The sequence below is a fragment of the Vipera berus genome (assembly GCF_964194415.1).
Source record: "Vipera berus genome assembly, chromosome: 13".
NCBI lineage: Eukaryota > Metazoa > Chordata > Lepidosauria > Squamata > Viperidae > Vipera > Vipera berus.
In genome coordinates, this window is record NC_138216.1 from 19,268,870 (window position 1) to 19,287,071 (window position 18,202).

The 18,202-nt window shown below is 46.8% G+C and overlaps 1 long non-coding RNA gene across 2 annotated transcripts; it reads right to left on the reverse strand.

Annotated features, from left to right (window-relative positions):
- Window positions 1–7,159: 7,159 nt before the first annotated feature.
- LOC308674028 lies at window positions 7,160–18,006 on the reverse strand. 2 transcript variants are annotated; one of them, XR_014027784.1, is made up of 4 exons: window positions 17,032–17,068; window positions 12,462–12,545; window positions 8,146–8,507; window positions 7,160–7,770 (listed from the first exon to the last, which is right to left on the reverse strand). It is a non-coding gene; the product is annotated as an uncharacterized lncRNA (long non-coding RNA). The 2 variants fall into 2 exon arrangements; XR_014027783.1 differs by lacking the exons at window positions 12,462–12,545; window positions 17,032–17,068 and adding an exon at window positions 17,429–18,006.
- Between the last annotated feature and the right edge of the window lie 196 nt (window positions 18,007–18,202).

The window sequence follows — 18,202 nt, forward strand, 5'->3', positions numbered from 1 at the left end:
TTGGCATAGGCCTATCAGCAGTTACCTGTGGATGAGGCTACAGCAGCTGCACAAACCATTATGACACACAGAGGGGCTTTTAAAGTCAATCGCCTCCAATTCGGAGTTAGTGTAGCCCCTGGAATTTTCCAAGGTGTTATGGAGCATACGCTCAAGGGCATTCCGGGGGCTTGCCCCTATTTCAACGATGTGCTTATTGCCGGTGAGTCCACTGAGGTGCTTGCAAGGAGGCTCAAAGCCATCCTTCAACGGTTCCGCGAAGCGGGCCTTAAACTTAAAAGAAATAAGTGTAACATTGGGGTCCCTTCTACTGAGTTCCTGGGTTTCTGTATTGATGCTGAAGGCATCCACCCTTCCGAGTCCAAGCTGAAGACCATTCAGCTGGCACCTAGCCCCAGGTCAAAGGGAAAGCTTCAGGCATTCCTGCATCTCCTTAATTTTTACAATGCATTCCTTCCTAACAAGGCCGCAGTGGCAGAGCCGTTACACCAGCTCTTACACAAAAACACCCCATGGAAGTGGACCAAGGTTCAAGAAAACAGCTTTAAGGCAGTAAAATCACTACTGTCTTCTAATTCAGTGCTCACTCACTTTAAAGAATCATTGCCTGTATGCCTTGTGTGTGATGCATCCCCTTATAGGGTAGGGGCTGTTTTAAGTCATTTGGAAAGTGATGGGACCCAAGTCCCATTTGCTTATTACTCGAGGACATGGTCCTCTGCTGAGCACAATTACGAGCAAATTGACAAAGAGGCCTTGGCCACTGTGGCCGGGATGAAGAAATTCCATGATTACTTGTATGGCAGGGAATTCACGGTCTTCACTGACCATAAGCCACTTTTGGGGATATTTACTACAGATAGGCAGATGCCCCAAATACTGTCCCCTAGGATGTTAAGATGGTCCATCTTCTTGTCAGCCTACAGCTTCAGGCTGGTTCAAAAACCCGGCAAAGACATGGGCCACGCAGACTGCCTTAGCAGGTTGCCATTGCCACAGATAGAGCCAGATCCAGCTCCACTAGCTCACATTTTGTCATTTCAGGATTTGCCTGAGTTTCCCCTCCATGCTGGGGATGTGGCTGCAGAAACTGCTGCAGATAAGGTTTTAAGTAGAGTGCTGTCCTGGATTCACACAGGGTGGCTTGAAAATAGTCCTGGACCTGAGTTTCAGAGCTACTTCACACATAGACACGAGCTTTCAGCTCACAAAGGCTGCATTTTATGGGGGAGCAGGGTCATTGTCCCCAGTTCATTAAGAGATAGGATAGTTCAATCTTTGCATGAGGGACATCCGGGCATAGTCTGGATGAAGGCATTGGCACAAAGCTACCTATGGTGGCCAGGGTTAGATAAGGCTATCGAGGCTCAAGTACACGGGTGTTACACGTGTCAACAGTCCAGACCAGAAATGCCACATGCTCCTGTCCACAGATGGGAGGAAACTCATACTCTGTGGTCAAGGATTCACATCGACTTCACTGGGCCCTTTCAGGGACAGCAATTTTTGATAGTGGTCAACAGCCACTCTAAATGGCTGGAAGTTATTCCTATCGCAAATATGATTACTGCTAGGACCATCCAGGTGCTTAGAAATCTTTTTGCCACACACGGGCTACTGGATGTCGTAGTATCCGACAATGGGGCCCAGTTCACAGTGGCAGAGTTTCAAGCCTTCTTGAGGACTAACCTCATAAGGCATGCTACATCGGCTCCCTTTCACCCCTCGACTAATGGGCAGGCCGAACGTATGGTGCGCACTACAAAGGAGTCACTCAAGCACATAGTGACTGGAGATTGGTACCATAGGCTGGCTGACTTCTTGCTTTGCCAGCACACTACGCCTTGCACAGCAACAGGCAAGAGCCAGCAGAGCTTTGCTGTGGAAGAAGGCTCATCACAAAACTGGACAGGTTGCATCCAGACCGGGTGGCAGCAGACACCTCTTACCCAAAGCCTCCGAGCGGGTTGCAAGTGGGTGATGGGGTGTGGGCCTGGAACTATGGGCATGGGAACTTGTGGGTGCCGGGTAAAATTGTGAAAGTCTCAGGCCCCCTCTTGTACAAGGTGGCTCTGGATGGCGGGCAAGTCATTCGCTGCCATATTGATCAGCTGCAGAAGTGGTTCGCCAAACAGCCACAAAGCGAGGACTTCATGATGGGTCCGCTCCTAGAACCAGAAACCGGCAGCCAAGTAGGGCACTTCACATGCTCTGAGGACTCCACCAGTCAGTACAACAGGGAGGTGGTCGTAGATGGGCAAAGTCCCCTGACAGGGAAAGTCAACCCGATCAAGACAGCTGCTGTGCTAACTCTGCTTCTTCATTGGACTTTGGTCTGGGCTGACCTGGCATGACCAGCCAAAGGGACTCAAGTCAATCCAACTCTCGTGAACTCATGAGTCCTGGTCTACCCAGCCTAGCGGGCAAGCTGGTAGACCAGGAGTTGCCTGGATACCCCAGGCGATCTGCAAGGTCGTGCAGACCACCAACATATTTCCAAGATTTTGTTCTTAAATAATTGTAATAGTGCTGTACTTTATTTTCACTATTTTGATAATGTTTGTACATTCTAGAAGGGAGGGGTGTAATGTATTGGGCCTTTTACTTGAACTGTTTCCATGTGTCTTTGAATGTTGTTTGAGATTGCTTAATCAGGGAGTCTGTGTAACTCGCAGGCTGCCCAGACATGCAGTCTCCAGGACGACCATTGGTTGGCTCTGGGGTGGGAATAAGTTCCTTCAAACCTATTGGCCACCGCCTAGTGGCCACCTGTATAAATAGCTGCGTAGAAGCCTTGGTTACTAGTTCAGTTCCTGTTATTCAATAAAGCAATGTTCCTGTTTGAACTGTCTCCTTTCGCCTCCTGCTTTCAAGAAACCCAATACACAACAATCACTTTAACTACCAGTATAGCTAAGTGCAATTTAAGGCTGTTTTATTTCCAGGCAACACCATGAGGAGTTGAAGTCCACACATCTTAAAGTTGGTAAGGTTGAGAAGCAGTTTATAGATTCTCGAAGCAAGAGGTAGTTGCGCCTTAAATAAACATAGTTTATAGTTAGCTTCTAATGTCCATCAGAGTAGAACAGAAAAGTGTCATAAATGAGGCCGCTGGATGAGGGCCTATCTGTTCCCTGTTTCTCTCCTATTCATCTGCCTAGTACCTGGCTTAGCCTTTCCCAAATCCGATTCTTCCAGATGGGCTGGGATTACACCTCCCAGCACTCCCTGTAAATTTCCCAAAGACCCTGGGTAGGCGAGGGTGACCCTCAAGCCAACATTATTTCCTTATCACTAAACGCCAGAGTTTCGGTCTACTGGTCAGTCAATCCCAGAATAAGGTTGGTTGTGAAGCTGGGGCAATCAAGGCATGCTGCATTTTATCAGAAAGTGCTTCCTATCACAGTGGAGAATATTTTGCTTCTGTGCAAATGGACATAAACATTTGAACTTAAAAATGGTTGATCCTTAATTGTACACATAGAGTAATCCCAGGACATGTTGGGACACCAAATTGTAGATAGTTGGTTTAGCTCATATTAGCCAGAAAGGTGTTTTCCCAAGGAAGCAGGATAAGAGATTATCGTAACTGAAGTATGATGTGTGAAGAAATCAGGGAAATATTCGCGGTGAATCATGAGGAAACCAGATGGCACAAATAAAACTCCTGCAATACATTGTCAATTATTTTATAATCTTTCACTGATATTGGAATAGATTTTTGACATTACTTTCTTTATTCAACTACATCAAAGACAGTTCTCCATCAGCCTTGCCAGTTACTGGTACCATCAGAAGCCAAGTTCTGAAGCAGCACTATAGTGAGATGGTTATATGATAAAGGAAGATTTCTGCTACCTTACATGAATTGTGGGATGCCCATAAATTCCACACTGACAGCTGAAACTAGACACACATGAAAATTCTCCAATGAATTTGTGGGCAGAGGAATAAAAAGCTCGACCTCGGTTCCTGGCCATTACATGGACATAGATAGCCATTTCGCTTTCTGGGTGGCAGCACACAAAGGAATTGCCATTGCTTTCCTCCAGAACGTATTTCCACCATCTGAATTCAGCCCACAGGACTGATATTTCCTGGCAATTGCCTATCCAAGTGCTAACCATGTCTGACTCTTTTATACCTTAGGGGTAAGGTATACCTTAGGGGTATAAAAGACCTTACTTTTCACAACATTTTATTGGATAGTGCCCAGTGTTCAAGTCTGTCAAGATCCTGAGTCTATCTTCTAAAATGTTGGCAATTCCCCCGTTTGGGTATTTGCAAATTCGATGAGTTCTCCTTCTATTCCTTCAGCTAAATCACTTATGCAGATGTGGAAGAGTACTGGGCCCAAGACAGAGCCTTGGGGTACCCCACTGCACGCTTCCCTCCAGAGAGATGTAGTTCCATTGAGGACTACACAGTGAGTGCGCTGGTTAGCCAGTTATGAATCCATCTGATGCTGATACGGTCTATCCCACATTTTAATTAAGCAATAGAATGGCTTGCCTCCTTGCCTTGCTGGAGGTCTTCAGGAAAAGATTGGACGGCCAGGTGTCCAGGGCTTGGACTAGAAGTCCTCCGAAGTTCCTTCCAACTCTGTTATTCTATGTTTCTACAACTCTATGATCGCATGGTGATTGAAGGCAAGATGGGAGGTATAGAAATGTGATAAATAAATAAAATAATGTGACCACCATATTGATGCTTTTGCTCCCTCACCCTTTTGCTCCCTCACTCCTGTGGACTCCCATGCCTTCCTCCCGCACGGTTTGTTGGAGACACAATTCTTTTTCCACCTTTGCTTTTAAAGATGGCCTTGGCCTTTCTCCCAGATCACCTGGAGTTTGGTTACCTTGATTAGTATTTGATCAGTGCTTCTAAGTTCATGAGCCTCACAATCTCTCTACGCTTTTTATGTGTTGACAAAAATAAATCAAATGCTAGAATGTTTCAAAACTTCCTGCTTTTATGGGCATCCCCCCCCCCCAAGAACCCAGGGCTGAGTCGGGCGGCCTTTGTGTCGTTTCCCACCTTTCCCATTAAAAACTAGGCAAGCACAACAGGCGACGTGGCGGGGCTGCGGCACACACGCCACAGGCGGGACTTGGGGGGTAATCAGGGCCGGGGTGGCAGGCCGAGCAGCTGCTGCTTCCAGGCGGCAGGCGAGGAGGCTGCGGGATCGCCCACCGACAGGAGGCCGGCGCGCCGCGGGCCTCGGACGGCTCTCGGGGCGGGTAGTGACGGGCGGCCTCGCCCTCCGCTCTGCCTCCTGCGCTGCTTGGCACGAGCGGGCCCCGCGGGCGGGGAGCGGGCAAGGCGGCCCGGCCGGCGGCCCCTCCTCTCAGCCGCTGCCGAGGCTGCTAAGCCGGCTGCCTGCCCGGCCGGGGCTCCAGAGCGCCTCGCGGGAGCAAGCCGGGAGGATGGGCAGCAGCAGCGGCAGGTTTCCCGTCGGGGTGACGGCCGTGGGCTTGCTGAAGCACGGCCGGCAGAAGGTATGTGGGAAGCCTGGGCTTTTGTGCCGCTTTTGCTACTCGCTTCCCTTTTTGCACCTAACCACATCGTTGAATATTTTGAAATTTGGATGGCCTCGTAATGAAGTCTTTGTATGATGGTTTGGATTCATGTCAATCGCCGCGAGTTGGGGTGATCCGTGCCATTTTTGGAGCCGTTGTTGACTGCCGGCACCCGCCTGGACAGTCCTGGCAGCTTTCTCGGCCCCTTTCGGGAGTGGCTGGCCTTTGCTGCCTTTCTGGGGCCGAGGGAGTGACTGGGCCAGTGGTCACTCTGGACGCCTTGGACTGCCACTCTCGCTCCCTGGGAGATGCCTCTGTCTCACCATCACCGCCTCCCAAAAAAGGCTTAATCTGTTCTCCGAGTTGCTCGCCTTTATGCCTAACATTGTATTCTTTTTATTTTTTAAACTGTTTTGTTATTTCTTGGTAATTGCCTTGAGTTCCATTTCTGCTAGAAACAGAGCATTGTATGATTTAGATTAAAGTGGATTTTGTGTTTTTCCCCTCCCAGACCTGCATGCTTTCTGTCTCCTGGTCTGACCAAACCCAGGTTCTCATTTACAGGACATTTGAAGAATTTAGGACCCTCCACGTAAGTTTTAGTTGAACTCGCCTTCGATGCTTTCCCAGCAGTGCTGGCCACACAGCAGAAGCTCATTTCGGGCTCTCTTCTTTCCAGAAAGGACTGAAGAGAAAATTCCCCATTGAGAGTGGTTTATTGAAGAAGTCCGACCGGACCCTCCCAAGATTTCGAGGTAAAAGGGAAGAACGGGCTATTGTTGTTGGATTTTGGCTTGAATTAGATTGGTGAAACATTCCCTTTCCCATCCTTGCTGCTCTCATCAACACTCAGAAGGATTTACAGAGATATGTAATTTAATGCTGGACACCTGTGACCTCCTAAAATTGCATTTCCATTCCCGATGATGGAAGTGCTAAATCATCAGCCCCTCGTTACAAATCATCCACACAGTAGTGCATTCATGTAAACTGGAATGCCTGATGGCTTCATGCACAGGGAAGTAACTCTTGTGTGTGTGTGTGTACGTGTGTGTGTGCGCGCGCACGGTTATTTGGCCTCTGAGGGCCACAGAATGTGTTAGAAACCTTATGGTGTGGGCTTTAGGGGAGACTTAGAGGACAGAGGGAGAAAATGGATGTTTTCAAGTTTTGTGGAAGTTTTGCCTATGATTGTCTTAGAAAAAATATCATTTTAGTTTTCGAGAGGAGTTAAGGGATAAATTAATTTCATAAGGCTAAAAACTCTTCAGCTGTCCAGGACTACAAGTGCAGGCTTTGTCTGGCCCAAGAGAGCCATAAAGATCACCACAGAGGGGCACTTTTAGGCTCAGGGGAATTACAAGTTAAAAATAGCTTCTGATCATCCTAGATCTTTGTTTTTTGTTGAAGAAAGATTTGTCAAATGCAATATATAATTTAGTTTCATTCCTTCCTCCAAAGGATTGATTTTAGCTTTGATGACCCTTTAAGGTCACAGTGAAAAGGCCTGTTTGTGCTTTTCCACCCCTGCTTGGACCTCTGCAGAATTCCACACTCCTGGGTTCTTCTAGAGCTGGACATTACACCCCACACAAATTGTAGTGCTGAAAAGAAACCCATAGATTGCATGGAAGCGGGCCCAGAAGCGGAACTCCTTCAGGTTTTATTCTCCTCTGCCCCTTTGCAGATGCCAATGCGAAGCTGAGGAAGAATCAGAAGCTGAGCTGCTGCATGGAGACTCTGAGGCTGCTGGAGGTCTATTGCCAGGAGCTGATGAAGACTCAAGCCAAAATCTCCCAAGGAGAAGATGTGATTAAGTTTCTTGAAGCCCACAGCCAGGATCTGGAGCCGTCCTTTCCAGAAAACAGGTACCTCTAAGAAAAGAGGTTTTTGCTGAAAAGCAGGGAAGAAACATGCATTCCAGGAGGCTCAGTTCAAACATCAAATCATCTTGTGGCTTGAAGGCAGAATTACAGGCAGCCGTAGTTCAAACTATATGTGCCTGCTTTCATCTTCAGACAAAGAAAAAAAATCTGCCCTGTCACTTGACATACAGTATATGTGGCCTTGGAGAGGAAAGAAGCTGCCTCGGATGAGGATTTCCCCGTCTTCTGACTTCAGGCTTCATGGCGCAGTGGGGCGGTGCCAGACTCATCCCTGGGCTGCTCCAGGCCTCCCTTAGGCCCAGAAGACGGCTGGGGGACTTTGGGCCAGGCCTTCTTTCAGCCGAGCCCACCTTACAGGGGTGCTGCTGTGGGGAAAAGAAAAGGTCAGAGCATTATGCTTAGCATTTGGGTTTGTACAAAAATTAAGTGAGATGTAATAATAGTTGTAATCCATGCCCAAGGTTTGCAAAGCATTTGATAACAAACCAATCAAATTTAGCATAATGTGATATATATACGCTCAGCTATTTTAGAGAGATGCAAATTGTTTCTGATTCTCCTGGAATCACAATCCTAGCCAAGCAGTGGGCTGTTCTCCATGTTCAATATGTTTTGCTTCAGGGTGGGGGATGAAAAGGAAGTGGTTCAGAAAAAGGCAGGCAAAATCACCAACTCTGGTATCTTGGAGAGTGCTGGAGAAGGACCAGGGAGACCCAGCGCCAAGTACAGAAAATAAGTACCTGGGAGTCAGACAGCTACTTCCAATCCTATCAGGTTGTGGTTGTACATGAGGGGAAACTCACACGCAAGCCACCTGAAAGGAAAGGCTCCGTGAGAGAGAGCGAGTGTCCACATCAGCCGAGGAAAACCATTTGATTTCAGACCTGCAATTATAAGAATAAGAGACAGACGGACTGGCTCTTTGTGCGGTGAGACTCAGAAGTACCGTGTGGACTTTGATTTCATTCTGCAGAGGACTCGCTTCCCATAGACAGCAGTCCCTGGAATTCTTTCAGGTTGGCTTCTTAGATTTTCTTCCCTATCATCTTGGCAGAGGTTCCTGGATTTCTGCCAGTCCGCTTCAAAAGGCTTCAATTCCAGCCTGCAGGGGAGAAAATTCATCAAGATATAAATGCAGGCATTGTTTTCTTATATTCAGAAAAGAGACGAGAAAATTGATTTAGGCCACAGCTTGCAAATTCACTAATTGGCCTCATTAAGGCTGAAAGGGTGGCTTTATCGCTGTAGATTTCTTCAATTGCTCTCTTCTGTGTCTTGGGTGGTGAAGCCAAAGATTGCTGGCCCCTCTCAGGTCAGACTGAAGCCCAGCTGTCATTCAGGCCCTTAACATCCTGCACCCACTCCACTCTGATAGGCTGCCTCTCCAGCTGAGCTTGCTCTTGTCAGTGAGAGCTGCTGTGAACTCCATAAAGATCCCTGAAACAACGGATTTTAGCATGATTCCAATATACCATTTTTTTTAAAAAAAATAGTTTAGCAGAAACAAAATAGATCAGAGCAGTCTTTCCCCATCTGGTATTCTATGGAGATTCTCAGTCATCCAGGTCATCGTTGTCCCAAAGATGCTTTTTCACGAGGCAACTGGGCTTTCTTGCGTTTCTTTGAAGACGTTTCGCTTCTTCGACGAGAAGCAAAACGTCTTCAAAAAACGCAAGAAAGTCCAGTTGCCTCGTGAAAAAGCATCTGTGGGTTCCAATCTGGTGCTTTCAGAAGATCTTGCACTTTGACCCATTATCCCCAACCAGCATAGTGTCTGGGGATGATAGTAGTCTGACAGTCATCTGAAGGGCACGGGCTGTGTCAGATGTCAACTCTAACCACTTTGTTGCTGATAGTACAGCATTCAGATTTCTTCATTTTAACTGTGCACAATGCGGTACGGTAAAAGCTTTCATTTCATCAGATGAAATGTTAATGAATCATCTGGGTGTGAATGTAAGTTATTTATTCAGATTTATTTTTTAAGAAACTATATAGCTGCCCATGTTACACATTTAAATGACACAATTTAGTTCCAATTTAGTATATGTGCTGCCGAAGCAAGCACTTTGTTGTTGTTAGTCGCAAAGTCGTGTCTGACCCATCGCAACCTGATGGACAATGTTCCTCCAGGCCTTCCTGTCCTCTACCATTTTCTGGAGTCCATTTAAGCTCACTCCTACTGCTTCAGTGACTCCATCCAGACACCTCATTCTCTGTTGTCCCTTTCTTCTCTCACCCTCAATCTTTCCCAGCATTAGGCTCTTCTCCAGTGAGTCCTTCCTTCTCATTAGGTGGCCAAAGTATTTGAGTTTCCACTTCAGGATCTGGCCTTCTAAAGAGCAGTCAGGGGTGATCTCCTCGAGGACTGACCGGTTTGATCGCCTTGCAGTCCAAGGGACTCGCAGGAGTCTTCTCCAGCACCACAGTTCAAAGGCCTCAATTCTTTGGCGCTCAACCTTTCTTATGGTCCAACTTTCACAGCCATACATTGCAACTGGGAAGACCATGGCCTTGACTATACGCACTTTTGTTGACAGGGTGATGTCTCTGCTTTTTAGTGTGCTGTCTAGATTTGCCATTGCTTTCCTCCCCAGGAACAAGCATCTTTTAATTTGTTGGCTGCAGTCCCCATCTGCGGTGATCTTGGAGCCCAGGAAGATAAAATCTGTCACTACCTCCATTTCTTCCCCATCTATTTGCCAGGAATTGAGAGGGCCGGATGCCATGACCTTGGTTTTCTTAATGTTGAGTTTCAAGCCAACTTTTGCACTCACCCTCATCAAGAGTCTCTTTAGTTCCTCTTCACTTTCTGCCATTAGAATGGTATCATCTGCATATCTTAGGTTGTTGATACTTCTCCCGGCAACCTTAATTAGAACTTTTGATTCATCTAGCCCTGCCTTTCTCATGATGTGCTCTGCATATAAGTTAAATAGGCAAGGCGACAGTATACAGCCTTGCCGGACTCCTTTCCCAATTTTGAACTAATCAGTGGTTCCGTGTCCAGCTCTCACTGTTGCTTCTTGGCCCGCATGTAGGTTTCTCAAGAGACAAATAAGATGTTCTGGTACTCCCATCTCTTTAAGAACTTGCCACAGTTTGTTATGATCCACACAATCAAAGGCTTTAGCATAGTCAATGAAGCAGAAGTAGATGTTTTTTCTGGAGTTCCCTAGCTTTCTCCATGATCCAGCGTATGTTGGCAATTTGATCTCTGGTTCCTCTGCCTCTTCGAAATCCTGCCTGTACTTCTGGTAGTTCTTGATCCACATACTGCTGGAGTCTAGCTTGTAGGATTTTAAGCATAACTTTACTAGCATGTGAAATGAGTGCAATGGTGCGATAGTTTGAACGTTCTTTGGCAGTGCCTTTCTTTGGAATTGGAATGTAAACTGCCTCCTTAAGTAACACCAGCTGCCTGCAATTAGTGCAGGTTCGCATCCCACCAGGTTCAAGGTTGACTCAGCCTTCCATCCTTCCGAGGTAGGTAAATGAGGACCCAGATTGTTGGGGGCAATAAGCTGACTTAGTAATAATGCCGCTGGGGTGTGTGTGAAAGCCCTAATAAGCAGGCATATACATAGAATGAAGGCTACTGCTAAGCTTGTAAGCCACCCTGAGTCTTCGGAGAAGGGCGGGATATAAATGGAATTTTAAAAAAAACCTGACCTTTTCCAATCCTGTGGCCACTGTTGAGTTTTCCAAATTTGCTGGGAAATTGAGTGTAGCACTTTTACTGCATCATCTTTTAAGATTTTGAATAGTTCAGCTGGAATACTGTCACCTCCATTAGCTTTCCTAAGGCCCATTTCACTTCACATTCTAGGATGTTTGGCTCGAGGTCACTGACCACACCATCATGGATATCAGGGACGTTAAGCTCATTCTTGTATAGTTCTTTTGTGTAGTTTTGCCACCTCTTCTTAATCTCTTCTGCCTCTGTTAGGTCCCTGCCATTTTGGTCCTTCTTTATCATGCTCATCTTTGCATGAAACATTCCCTTCATCTCTCCAATTTTCTTGAAGAGATCTCTGGTCCTCCCTATTCTATTGTTTTCTTCTATTTCTTTGCACTGTTCATTTAAGAAGGCATTCTTATCTCTTCTAGCTATTCTCTGGAACTCTGCATTCAATTGGGTGTATCTTTCTCTTCCTTGTCTTTCACTTCCCTCCTTTCCTCAGCTATTTGCAAAGCTTCCTCAGACAGACAGCCATTTTGCTTTCTTGCATTTCTTTTTCTTTGGGATGGTTTTAGTTGCTACCTCTTGTACAATGTTGCAAACCTCCGACCATAATTCTTCAGGCACTCTGTCTATCAGATCTAATTCCTTAAATCTATTTGTCACCTCTCTGTGTATTCATCAGGGATATGATTTAGTTCATATCTCAGTGGCCTAGTGCTTTTCCCTACTTTCAATTTAAGCCTAAATTTTGCAATGAGAAGCTCATGATCTGAGCCACAGTCAGCTCCTGGTCTTGTTTTTACTGACTGTATAGAGCTTCTCCATTTTTGGCTTCAGAGCACATAGTCAATCTGATTTCTGTGTTGGCCATCTGGTGATGTCCATGTGTAGAGCCATCTCTTGGGTTGTTGGAAAAGAGTGTTTGCTATGACCATCGTATTCTCTTGACAAAATTCTATCAGCCTGTGCCCTGCTTCATTTTGTACTCCAAGGCCAAACATGCCTGTTATTCTGGTTATTGTTTGGCTTCCTACTTTAGCATTCCAATCCCCCATGGTGATAAAGACATCATTTTTGGGTGTTGTTCTATTAGGTGCTGTAGGGCTTCATAGAACCAGTTAATTTCATCCTCTTCAGCACTGGTGGTTGGGGAATATACTTGGACTACTGTGATATTGAATGGTTTGCCTTGGATTCGAACTGAGATCATTCTGTCATTTTGGGGATTGTATCCCAGTATTGCTTTTCCTACTCTTTTATTGACTATGAAGGCTACTCCATTTCTTCTGAGGGATTCTTGCCCGCAGTAGTATACCTGATGGTCATCTGAATTAAATTCACCCATTCCTGTCCATTTTAGTTTGCTGATACCTAAGATGTCGATGTTCAGTCTTGTCATCTCTTGTTTGACCACGTCCAGCTTTCCTTGATTCACGGATCTTACATTCCAGGTTCCTATGGAGAAAAAATCTTTACAGCATCGGACTTTCCTTTCACCACCAGACACATCCACAGCTGAGCGTCCTTTCGGCTTTGGCCCAGTCGCTTCATTCTTTCTGGCGCTACTAGTACTAGCCCTCTGCTCTTCCCCAGTAGCATATTGGACGCCTTCCGACCTGAGGGGCTCATCTTCCAGCGTCATATCGCTTTGCCTTTTGGTACTGTCCATAGGGTTTTCATGGCAAAGATACTGGAGTGGGTTGCCATTTCCTTCTCCAGTGGATCACGTTTTGTCAGAACTCTCTGCTATGACCTGTCCGTCTTGGGTGGCCCTGCACGGCATAGCTCATAGCTTCATTGAGTTACGCAATCCCTTTTGCTGTGACAAGGCAGTAATCCAATTTGGTTAAATTGTAAACCAATTCACAGTTTACTCAACCGATTTATGAGGTTCACATGACACATAAACTCTAACTAAACACCCGGGTTGGATTTGCACCACCTGTGAGGATAAAATGTAGTTTAGCAAGTCATCCGCCCATCGAGGTGAAACTGGGGCCTTTGGGGCCTGGCTGAATGTCGCCCAGAGTGCAAACTCCCCCCCCCCCGGATGCCCCCGGGAGACCTGCGGGGAATCCTTGGCCTGCAACCACAATTGGGACCAGGGCTGCTGTTGCTGAGTAATGCAGTTGTAAAGTGCAACCGATTTGCTTAACGACAGAAATCCAGGCAGTGCCAGTTGCATCGTTAAGTGAATGTCCTGGTCATTAGGCCAAGCAGCTTCCTGCTAGCTTCCCACCATCAAGTCAGTGGGACGTTGCAAGCCCAGGCGCTGCCGGGTGGGGAGGGCCAGGGTGGGCGCTCTGCCAAGAGCCAGGCAGGGGCCCTTCGACCTTTGAGGATCCAGAGAGGGTGAAGACAGAAGGGAAGGAGACTTTAAGCTTGATGGTTTAATGTAGTAGGCAAATTAAACAGAAACACGTCAAACTGTGTGCTCTCCCTCCAGCTTTGGGAGCCATTTTGACAACAGTGGAGAGACTCCAAAGTCCTGGCAGCACAGCGCTGAGTGCTCAACCTCTGCGGAAGATCAGGGCTAAAAAGGAAATTTATTAAAATTTGGCACCAAGATTTCATGTCCCTGCTTCCAAATTTAGAAATATAGGTGGTCCTTGACTTACAACCACAATTGAGCCCAGAATTTATGTTGATCAGTGAAACGTTTGCTTGGTGAGTTTTGCTCCATTTTACAACTTTTCTTGCCAAGTGAATGATTGCAATTGTTAAGTCAGTAATCCGGTTGTAAAGCGAATGTGGTTTTTCCCGTTGACTTTGCTTATCAGAAAGTTGCACAGGCAGATCACGTGACCCCGGGACATGGCAAAATACGAACCAGTTGCCAAGCATCTGAATTTTGATCATGTGGGGATGCTGCAACAGTTGTAAGTGGGAAAAACAGTCATAAGTCACTTTGTTCAGTGCCATTATAGCTTTGAATGGTCACTAAATGAGCTGTTATAACTCGGCCGTGAGACTGCAAGATCTGATCTTGACTGGGTAACTCTGGGATGGGAACGAAAAGTCAGAACTTCCCAAGCTGTTTTCTTTGATTCAGCAAGTAAGAGTGAAAAACAAGCAGATTAGCTCAGAGTGAGCTCTAAACTTATGGAATTTTCTTGATAGGAAGTGGAAATCAAATGGTCTTCTGCAAAACCACAGCAAAAGGCCTCAGAGTCGCTTGGATTTTCAGCCCCAGAGTCAAGAAGCTCCCCGGCTGAAAATCCTGCTTGGGTTTTGGCAGGGAGCCTTTTTTAGCCACCCCCAAGTAGAAAAGGACCCTCTCTTATCTCGGGGGGCTGAAAAAGCTCCATGCCCAAATCCAAGCTAGAATGTGTGCAGAAAGTGAAACCTCCGTGCAGAAATCCAGCCTGGTGCTGCCTGCCAAGGGGGCCCCCTCATCTCTGGGGCTGCCTGAGAAGGCCCCGTCCTGAAGGAGAGTCCCCTGGACTCTGGGGGCTGTTTGAAAGTGCCCCGGGCCAAAATCCTGAGCTTTTTCAGCTAGACGAGAGGGAGCCGTTGTGCCAGTGGTCTGTGACCTTCTCTCCCAGCTCTCCCCCCCCCCCGCTGACTGGCCAAGCACCCAGATGGCCCTCAGGTGGCTGCAGGGACAGTGGGCTGCTGCTCACAAGTCCCTTCGTTCAGCACTGCTGTACTTTTGAGTGCTGAGCACCGCCTGTAGTGCTGCAACAAGCTGCTGCTTTAGGAATCCCTGGAAAAACTGGTTGCAACATCCATTTGATTGCCACAACTTTCATCTTGCAGCATCGTTGTTTTGCCTTCTGAAATGGGAGAGAGGAAGACAGAGGCTCCCAGGTCACCCAAGCTGACCATCACCCAGCCAGTCCTCTCTCAGGTGTACCAATGTGTTGCTCCCTTTCAAACTAAAGACACCCAGAACCAGCCCTTCGAAGCCACCAAGGCAGAAAAGCTGGAAGTGCTGATGAAGGACAAAACAGGTATGGAGCCCCAAAATGTGCCTTCCGGCAGAAACCGGGTGCCATGGTCGGGCTGCATGTTGTCTGCGGGCATTCCTAAACCACTATTTATTTATATAATTTAATGAATTTATTTATATGTGCCCTTGTAGAAATAACTCAAGGCGGTAAACATCTGTAGTACCTCTTTCTCCTATTTTCCCCACAACAACCGCCCTGTGAGGTGGGCTGGGCTAAGAAAGATTGACTGGCCCAAAGTCACCCAGCCAGCCTAAAGTGGGACTAGAACTCACACTCTCCTGGTGTTTGGCCTACAGTCGTCCAGTTGAGGGTGCCTAAGGTGGAACTAGAACTTACACTTTCCTAGTGATTGGCCCAAGAACGTTCAATTGGCTTTTGTGCCTAAGCCTGGACTAGAACTCACCATCTCGTACTTTAACAAAATTGGCTATGTTTGCACAACAGTATGCCCTATAATCCCGCACAGGCGTAGTTTATAAACCATTTCTAAACCATAAATCATGAAAGGTTCGCACAACAGGCTGAATCAAAATCAAACCAACCATATCATGCAGATGTATGAACCCAATCAAAGATAATAAGCACTATATTCTTGATCCAAGCCTGCTTCTGCAGTATTCTCCTTAGATTAGCCAGATTTATTTTCATCCTGGGTTTCTCTACCTTGCAAAAAGTTGGGAGGATTGCAAAACCATTCCAATTTCCTGCAGGAAGTTACTTTTCTAGGAGAGTTTGCTGCTCAAGCAGTACGGATAGGCAGAGGAGTATGAGCCAGAGCAATCTGATGGCTTCCCCTTCTAAGTTGAAGAGTCCTGGGCCTAAGACAGAACCTTGGGGTTCCATTGACGAAGCCGCCAGCAACCCAACTGAAGGAAGACTTTGGAAGCACCTCAGTGCAAATGGAAGGGAATCGTTTGCTGAGGGCCAGGAGAGGAACCGATCCAAGCCTAGCTGGCCGTTCACTAGACTATGTCAATATGGCTTCTTCCTCAGCTTGCTTTGAAGGTCCAAAGTATGGCTCTTGAAGGAAGCTGAGTGCCTTTGGGTGAGAACAGAAGATTGGTGCAAATTTGCACTCCCTCCATCCCTCCATGTCTTCCACCAAGGAATGCTGTGGGCACCCAGCTTATTTCCTGACCCCTCCGTGTTCTTTTGCCTCAGGATGGTGGCTAGTGGAGAACAAGCAAAAACAAATCGCCTGGTTCCCAGCTCCATATCTGGATGACAGCAAAGAAATGCCCATCACGGGGAAAAACGACGAGGAAGGTGAATCCTAACTGGCCCCCTAACGCTTTCTTGTAAACCAGGGTTTTCCAAACATGACAGCTTTAAGATATGTGGACTTCAACTCCCATGCTGCCTGGGGAATTCTGGGAGTTGAATTCTGCTCTCTTCCTTGACACAAGCCAGATGCTACTTACCCTAGCCCTCCCTTTTGTTTCCCCAGTTCAAAAGGCTTCTCTTTTCCTTTGAAATGCCTAATACAGGCTCAATACACATTCGTTCCCTCCTCCTCGGGAGATGGCAGAATCCAGGAACAACGTTTTAAACATACATTTATGAATATGATATAAATGGATTCTGACAGCAACCTTTTTTTTGCAAATTTTTGGCAAAAAATTGCCATGGGCGAAGCTGGATGCACAATGACTGCTGTAAAAATTGTTGTAAAATCAGGTTTATCTCAACTTACAACTGCAACGACTTATGGTGGAAATTCCAATCCCAGTTGTGGTTGTAAGGCAAGGATTATTTATATTACACTCCAAATAGACTCAAGAACTGGCTGAACACTTCTAGCACTATTTTGTGAAAAGAACACCATCTCACAGCAGCCACTTTGTGATGGCAGAATTCTCCAAAGGCGTCCATTGCCTCAGACAAGGCCCTGTCCTCAGTTCCCGAGTTAATTTCTCTCGTTTTGAAGCTGGATGGGAACTGACGCAGCTGCTTTGCAACCGGGCAGATAGTGGCTTCCTTGCACTCACCTTCCTTCTTTCCTTCTCGTTCCAGGGACGCTGTATTATGTCAGCCGGGCTTACAGAGCCCAGGAGCCAGACGAACTCTCCCTCGAGGCTGGGATTGTGGTGGAGGTGCTGGAGAAATCAGAGAGTGGCTGGTGGCTGGTTTGGTAAGCCGGGAGGTGGGCTGGGCTGTGGGGGAGGAACTCAAGTTTGGGCAGACAAATGGGACACTGATCAGTTTCCGCAGACAGACCGTGACATGGTATCTACTGGTTGCTGAAAGCCTGATAAAAAATACTGAATGCTGCATTATACTGGCTACTTTGAAAGATTAATAGACAAAGTCTTGGGATCTCTTAAGCAAACATCAGAAGGATCTGGTAGCACCTTTTCAGATTAACAAAGGTTATTAAGAGATTACCTTTCCTGAGTTGCACTTCACTTCATCAGAAGCCATGGAATGATTAGACATTGTGGAGATCCTGTGAATGTTGTGTTGCTTGTTGAGTTGTGTTGGATTTTGAGAGCAGTCAGTGAAGCGTGAGACACTGGAAGAATGAAGTGCTTGCAGTCAGGGAGGCAGGCTAGCAAAGGCCTCTGAGGAGCAGGGAGAGGCTACATAAGATCCTTCCCAGGTTGATCAACACTTAGCCTTAGCATGATTTGGGTTGAGGAAAGATGGGAATTGTGATCCACTGGAATTGGACTCTCTGACAGTGGCGGTTGTCCTCTTTCTTGCTTTCTCCTCTTTGGGGAACAGCATCCAAATCTCTGTGGGGCTAAAAGAGAGTTCAAAATTTCTTCCAAAATCCTTATGCAGAAATTCTTTCCCAAAAGTAGAAATCTAATATTAGGAGATTGGCACTAAAGGAGGAATCAGCTTTTATTGGAAGAGATTGGGGAAATCCCTCTCCCCCCAATGCCATAGATCGATTTCTGTTGAGGAGCAACAGACTTAGATGTTATTGCTGACCCAACAAGCAGGAGCTGAAGTGACGCCCTCTCCTCCTTTTGGCTTTCCAGGTACAATGGAGCCACAGGCATTGTTCCCTCCCTGTTTCTCCAGCCGTACAGAAACCCCCATAGCAAATTCCTGGCTCTTGCTTCTCCCTCCCTGCGCAGCTCTTTGCCAAACCTCACTGAAGCCTCCAGTCTCAGCAGCAAGAATTGCGCAGCCCAGCAAAATGGGAACCAG